Raw genomic sequence first — 8029 nt, 5'->3', positions numbered from 1 at the left:
CACCCAGTCTGCGTTGTTTCTGTAGTGTAGAGGAAGCACAATGTGATATAATTGCTGCACTCTCTCCCTTTCTCTGGCCAGCACATCCTTTTTTAACTGAGCAGGCCAAACTCTGTACAATGTGGTCTTGGTACAATATAATAATAATAATAATAATAATACATTTTATTTATATGGCGCTTTTCATATACTCAAAGACGCTTTACAGAGATTTTGAGAACATAGGGGAAATGAATAAATAGATAAATAAGTAAATAAATAAATGAACAGAGAAAGGAGACAGAAGGTGAGGTGACCTTCAGTGGTTGAAGGCAGTACTGAACAGGTGAGACTTCAGCGATGTTTTGAATGTGGTGAGTGTGGGGGAGTCTCTAACGGTTTGGGGTAGTGAGTTCCATAGGGTGGGAACAGCGATGGAGAAAGCCCTGTCCCCCCAGGATCTGAGTTTAGTCCGGATGTGGGGGGATAGGAGATTGGCAACGGCAGAGCGGAGGGTGCAGGTGGGAGTGTGCCTGTGGAGGAGGTCGGTCAGGTAGGATGGGGCCAGGTTATGGAGGGCTTTGTAGGTTATGAGGAGGATTTTGTACTGGATTCTCTGGGGGATGGGGAGCCAGTGGAGTTTATAAAGGACGGGGGTGATATGGTCACGGATCGAGGTGTGTGTGAGTAGACGGGCAGCGGAGTTTTGAATGTATTGAAGTTTATTGATGATTTTTGAGGGTGCGCCATAGAGGAGGCTGTTGCAGTAGTCCAGACGGGAGGTGATGAAGGCGTGGATGAGGGTTTCTGCAGCTGTGGAGGAGAGGGATGGACGGAGACGGGCAATGTTTTTGAGGTGGAAGAAGGCTGTCTTTGTGATGTGTTTGATGTGTTTGTCGAAGGAGAGGGTTTGATCAAGGATGATTCCAAGATTCCGGATGTGAGGTGAGGTGGATACTGGGAGACCATCAATGTTGAGGATGAAGTTTTGGGTGGATTTGGTGAGCATTTTTGGACCAATGATATGACCATGTATGGTCTCACCAAGAGATGGTATTAGTGAGTGAAACATCATTACTCCTATATGTAGATCATTAGCAAATTTGCAGATGATACTAAGTTGGGGGGTAGTGTGAATTGTGAGGAAGATGCAATAAGGCTGCAGGGTGACTTGGACAGGTTGTGTGAGTGGGCGGATACATGGCAGATGCAGTTTAATTTAGATAAGTGTGAGGTTATTCACTTTGGAAGTAAGAATAGAAAGGCAGATTATTATCTGAATGGTGTCAAGTTAGGAGGAGGGGGAGTTCAACGAGATCTGGGTGTCCTAGTGCATCAGTCAATGAAAGGAAGCATGCAGGTACAGCAGGCAGTGAAGAAAGCCAATGGAATGTTGGCCTTCGTAACAAGAGGAGTTGAGTATAGGAGCAAAGAGGTCCTTCTACAGTTGTACCGGGCCCTGGTGAGACCGCACCTGGAGTACTGTGTGCAGTTTTGGCCTCCAAATTTGAGGAAGGATATTCTTGCTATGGAGGGCGTGCAGCGTAGGTTCACTAGGTTAATTCCCGGAATGGCGGGACTGTCGTATGTTGAAAGGCTGGAGCGATTGGGCTTGTATACACTGGAATTTAGAAGGATGAGGGGGGATCTTATTGAAACATATAAGATAATTAGGGGATTGGACACATTAGAGGCAGATAACATGTTCCCAATGTTGGGGGAGTCCAGAACAAGGGGCCACAGTTTAAGAATATGGGGTAGGCCATTTATAACGGAGATGAGGAAGAACTTTTTCAGTCAGAGGGTGGTGAAGGTGTGGAATTCTCTGCCTCAGAAGGCAGTGGAGGCCAGTTCGTTGGATGCTTTCAAGAGAGAGCTGGATAGAGCTCTTAAGGATAGCGGAGTGAGGGGGTATGAGGAGAAGGCAGGAACGGGGTACTGATTGAGAGTGATCAGCCATGATCGCATTGAATGGCGGTGCTGGCTCGAAGGGCTGAATGGCCTACTCCTGCACCTATTGTCTATTGTCTATTGTCTATTCTGTAATGAGCCACTGTACCTTTTGCTTTCCAACTTACTTGCTGAACCTGTCCATTGGGAATTAACAAGTCCTGATTTTCACTTATGTGCTGAAGTGCTCAGAGACAGTGACATCTTTATTCCATGAAATGACGGCACCCATCCGGAGAGATGGCCTCACAAGTTTCAGTGGAATTTTCAGACCACTAACATGGTTGGGATGTAATTAGATTATCCTGAGCCAGTGAACTCACTTGGAGCCTCTGACCTCATTTAGACCCAGTGGACCTAGTGATGTAGTTAGGAAAATAACTGCAGATGCTGGTACAAATCGAAGGTATCACAAAATGCTGGAGTAACTCAGCAGGTCAGGCAGCATCTCGGAGAGAGGGAATGGGTGACTGAGTCTGAAGAAGGGTCTCGACCCAAAACGTCACCCATTCCCTCTCTCCTGGATGCTGCCTGACCTGCTGAGTTAATCCAACATTTTGTGATGCCTAGCGATGTAGTTAAATAATCTGGGCCCAATAATGTCATTCACACCCAGTAATGTTGCTCAAGCCAATGTCACTCAGGCCAGGTGATGTAACTCCAACCAGCTAATGTCATACAAACCTGCTGATGGCCCCTAATTCCTTCCCTCACTCTCAGCCTCCTTTACTGCAATCTATCCTCCCACACCCCATCTGATCTCTTGTTCTGTTGTCAGGCAGGAAGTCGGGCCGGTTTAATTATTAATTAAATTAACAAAATTAACTTTGAATATTAGAATGCAGCGGTTCTCTTTGGAGGAGGGGGCGGCATGTTCACGTTTTATGTTGCACTCCAGCATTTTATGTCTTTCCCCGTCATTTTACCTTTGACCAGCAGGTGATGCCATTGGTCAACAAGTGGCCGTTGATCAGCGACAAGAGTCTTAATAGTGAAATCATAGTGCCACAGGAAAAGTGAAAAAGAAAGAATGAAAGCTAAATAAAAGCAAGCTTTGATATTTGAAAGAATTGAAAAATATTGCATTTAATCTTCTTAAGTTTTGTACATTTATTTTTATTTACAATGGGAATAGAAGATTTAAAAATCTAAAATTTGACAGGAATCTATCTATTTTGTGTATTTTGCAAAGTTCCCAGCTTTGGTATGGTACTTATTTTGTTGTGGTGCACAAAGAAAATGTGGCATTGAATGGGTGCACAGCATTTCCCTCACAGGTAATTGAGATGGGAGATCTGGTTTGGTGATATTGGTTGAGTGAAGGTATCGGCCAAACATGGAGCATGATCCTGCAAATCCTGCAAGTAAAATCAAAGGATCTTGTACACCAGCTGAGATTGACTCTGTAAAGACGTACTGAAGCAATTGGCTCGAGCAGGTTGGCACTGGCTCTGTACGGTACGGTAATAGCCACAGCGCTGGTGCCACTCTGGAGCTGGCTCCAAACTGATTCTGAGCCATTACTGGAGCACGGATTCCAATAGTCATGGTTTTGATTGAATTTCAATGAAAGACACAATATGACCTGATCCTGAATCATCCCTCTTCTGATGCCGGCCCAACAACCCTGTTTCAGATCTGTCCTTCCAATCCTCCCCACTCTCTCGCCCTCCTGCCCATCTCCCAAAACCCAACTTCAGGCCTACCTGCCTGCTTTGTGCAGTCCACAAAGGGCTGAAGGAAAGACCTTTCTGGTGCAAACCTCTTTACAAGCAAGTAACATGTTGGACCATAAGCATCACTGAATTTATCAACTGTTGGCCCGCACTGCAGCAACTGGGTTCATTCTGCTTACAGTCATTTGTCTTTGAATTTGAAAGATGCCTTTTTCTTTCAACAGGTGGGTGGAATTTAACTCTGATAAATGTGAGATGGTGCACTTTCAGGGAGCTAATAAGATTAGGGAATTCACCATGAATGGTAGAGCCCGAGAGAGGATTGACAAATAGAGGGACCTCTGTACCCAAGTCCAATAGATGGTACAATTCTGGAAACCACATTCTCAGAAGGACGTGATTACATTGGAGAGAGTGCAGACGTGTTCTACTAGGATGTTCTCTAGACTGCAGTGTTTCAGTTATTGCGAAAGACTAGATCAGCTGGATTTGGTTTCCATGGATCTGAGGAGGCTGAGGGAGGAACCTGACAAAGATTTACTCTATTGTGAGGGGAATGGATAGGGCAGATTGTTAGGAGCCTTTCCCCTGGCTGAGTTATCCAAGAGAGCTCATGTTTAGGGTAAGGGGAGAAAGGGGATCTTAGGAAGAACTTATTTCCTCAGAGGGTGGTTGGAATTGGAACACACTGCTTGAGGGGGTGATGATGGCAGAGGTTTTCACATTCTTGAAACATCTAAACAAGCACTTGACTTGTAAGGACAGAATATGGACCAATTGACGGTACATGGGATTAAAATATAAAGGTGAATAATGATCGGCATGGATAAGGTGGGGGCCTGTTTTTGTGTTGTTGCCTCCATAGCTCTACCTGACTTACTCTGGTCAGTAGGTGTTGATTCAATCTTGGAAGAGTAAGGGATAGTCCAATTGAGATGGTTATAATGTTACAGGACTTTAGTTGATAAAAGTAGAACATTTACTTTGTCTGATGAGAGGATCTTTTGTAAGCAAGCTTACATCCACATGCAAGTCCTTGGATCACAAACATTATATGCACGATTATTTTGCATCTGCACTTTTCAAAATTTGACTGCATTGTCATCTCTATTGTATTACCTATACTCCTCAATAGCATTCAAATGAAAACCAAGCCATTCCAAATCAGGTCATTTCATGGTGGTTATGCACAAAACTACCGGCCACCAAAGATTGTGGGTGTTCAGAGCTATGTTGAAATTTCAAGGCTGAAATAAATGGAATTTCTTAGTCCAGAGATACAGAGCCATAGTGGGTAATTGGAGTTGAAGTGCAGAATAGTCATGATCTAAATGCTCAATAGTTTGGTTTGCTGCATGACAAGTAAAATACACATTACATAAAACAAAATTGCAAAGAGTACCATGCCTGCCATGTGCACCATTGGGCAGGGAACATTATTTGCATGCCTGGGCCAGATTCTGAAAAGAGGCACTCTGTTCTGAACTCTATCAGAAAATTACCTGGTGTTCAGAGAAAAATATTCAAGGATATGCTCAAAGCATCCTTGAGAGATTGCAAGTCTTCACTAACTCCTAGAAATCTCTCAAAAGGGGAAAATGAACATAAAGCAGAACAGTACAGCACAGGAACAGGCCCTTTGGCCTATGATGTCTGTGCTGACCATTAGTTATATTAGTTATTATAGCCTAACCCCACTGCCTGCACATCATCGATCCCTTAATTCCCCGTAAATCTAAATGTCTATCTAAAAGCTTCTTAAATGCCACCAATTCACCCACATCTCCAAGTAGTGTGTTCCCTGTGTAAAAGATTGCCTCATGTGCCTCCTTTAAATTTTTACCCTCTCATCTTACAGCTATTCCCTATAGATTCTGGTATTTCCACCGTGGGGAAAAGGTTCTGACCATCCACCCTATCTATGCCTTTCATAATTTCATTAACTTCTATTAGGTCTCCCAATGCTCCAAAGAAAACAATCCAAGTTCGTTCAACCTCTCCTTATAGCTAATACCCTCTAATTTAGACAGCATTCCAGTAACCTCTCGGCCCTCTCTCCAGATCGTCTACATCCTTCATGCAATATGGGGAGCAGATCTGCCTGCCTGTAATTGGGTGATCAGAACTGCACACAGTGAACTGCACATCTGTGATGGCACTCAGGGGTCTGTGTCCATGTGTCAAGAATATACAGACCTCATCCAGGTGAAGCCAAGATGAAGAACACCTCTCCAAGTGCCAGGTGGATTCTGCACTCTGTTGAAGTCATTCCTCCACATGATCTACAGAAAGAGAAGACAAAAAGAAAGTACAAAAGATGTACCACTGTTAAACATCTGAATACAAATGGATCAAAGAGCCGCAGATACTTGGAAATCCAAATAAAACACAGAAATGCTGAAAGCATCATGCAGGTCAAACAGTATCTGGAGGGAGAAACATGTTTCAGCAAAAGGATCCATCAGAGAGGGGGAAGGGGTGGAGAGGACAAAGGGAATGACATTGATCGGGTGGAAACTGAAATTCTGACTTCTTTAAAATTTAGCATTTGGAACAACATGATCCAGAGACAAATCAAAACAATCAACAACATGTGATATTCGTTATCTTGTTCCTGTATGTAGAAGCTTGCTGTGCATAGTTTGGCCACCACATCTCCATCAATACTACAGTAATTACATTTCAAAGGTACTTTTTTTGCCTCAGAAATGATTTAGCTCCATCCTGAGCAGGTCCAATGCGACAGAAATCCAGGTTACTCCACTCCTTAATGCTGTATGAGAACCAAAAGTGATAACAGGTCTCTTGGGGATGGAACCTTCACCAGGGTAGAGGATTACAAGTTATTTTTGCACCCAAGTCTTATTTTTTTAAGAGAAACTCACACTTATTTCATTGATTTATTTTTGGAACAGGAACACTTGATTAGATTTATTGGAACCCCGTGACTTTAAGGGAAAGTTGGAATGGTTAAATATTAAAAGCAGCCAAGAGGACAGTAGTAAAATTTGGCTTCTAAGAACAATCAGCGGGATGGATAAAATCACCGCCTCTCACTGCTCTCCAACAAAGGAACTGAAGCTCATTAACACTGAACCCATGCAGATCAACAGAATCACAGGTCTAATCCCAGTTGTGCGGTGAGCTAATGGTTCTCTTTTGGGAGTGTGCAGTATCTTCACTGTGTGAAAGGCTGCTCTTTTCTAGACCAATTAAAATTAATCATAGTCCACAAGCTCAAGTCCAAATATGGTGGTTCCAAAAATTGCAATTAGCTTTCTTTAAAGAAATCTGGCAATAAATCCGTCTTCACTCCCAGGAGCCCTGTATTTTCCGACAGGTCAAGCAATCAAAAAAAGGGAACATTCTCTATCGCAACCGCACACTATGCAATCTATTGTGAGGTCCAACAACCTTCTGTGCTCAGGAAATTCCATGTGTACGGAAGTATGTTCACATGTCTGTGCCTGAGTGCATATATATGTGTCTAATGACTTGGAAATATGTCGGCGTCCTTCATCATCACTGCGTCCGAGTCCAAAAACTTTCTTCAACTGGACTGTGGGAGCACCATCGTCAGAAGGACTGTAGTGGTTCAAGGAGGCAGCTCACCCACACCTTCTCAAGGTCGGTTAGGGATGGGCATCAAACAGTGGCCTTGCCTGTGATACTCTGATGCTGATAGTGAATTTAAAGAAATTAAATTGAAAGAAATGAATGCCTGTATAAACCCACGTCTGTTTTTGTGTCCATCTCCAATAAAATGATGGCTTTTCAGTAATTTATAATATACCAGTTTTACTTTATTTCCAGTTTCTTTTAACTGCGTTCAGGTTCTCAAGGTACCAGGTGAGATTTGAACTCACATTTCCAGGTTAATTAGCCGAACCCTGGGGAATTCATGGAATTGATTGGAACTAAGCTTTGGAAATGAATGTGACTGAAGTGTTTAAACTTTCTGGTGTTGATGAACAGTTGATGAAGTTGTGGAAGGCCTTGGGGCATCTCCGTCCACTGGTAGTGTCAAGCCCAATCACCAACGCACAATCCTCATCGTGTGAAAGTGACAGGTTCAAATCTCACCTGCCTGCTTAATTAAGTTTGTTTGAGGCTGATCTGCCCCAGGCCTCAATTCCTCTTCCTCTTCTGTCCCTGCAGCCCCGATTCTCCGATTTTTCAAAACTGTTTCTGCCTCCACTGATCTAGCCTCCACAATCGTCCGGGGGAGAGAACTGTCTCCAATGGCTCTGCGGAGAGAATGGGAAGGGGAAAAAGTTATTGGTGGAGATTGAAGAGTGAACCAAAACAGTCCTAAGTGAATAGTTGTTTTGAAATGTTGAAAAGGATAGGCAAGGGTGGTATCTGGTAGTGGGATCACACGGCAGAGGCCAGTGATATTGGAGAATTATCTGTTGAATGTACAG

The sequence above is a fragment of the Rhinoraja longicauda genome, chromosome 9 (assembly GCF_053455715.1).
Source record: "Rhinoraja longicauda isolate Sanriku21f chromosome 9, sRhiLon1.1, whole genome shotgun sequence".
Lineage (NCBI taxonomy): Eukaryota > Metazoa > Chordata > Chondrichthyes > Rajiformes > Arhynchobatidae > Rhinoraja > Rhinoraja longicauda.
The sequence above is the reverse complement of the archived record's forward strand: the minus strand, read 5'-3'. Positions refer to the sequence as shown.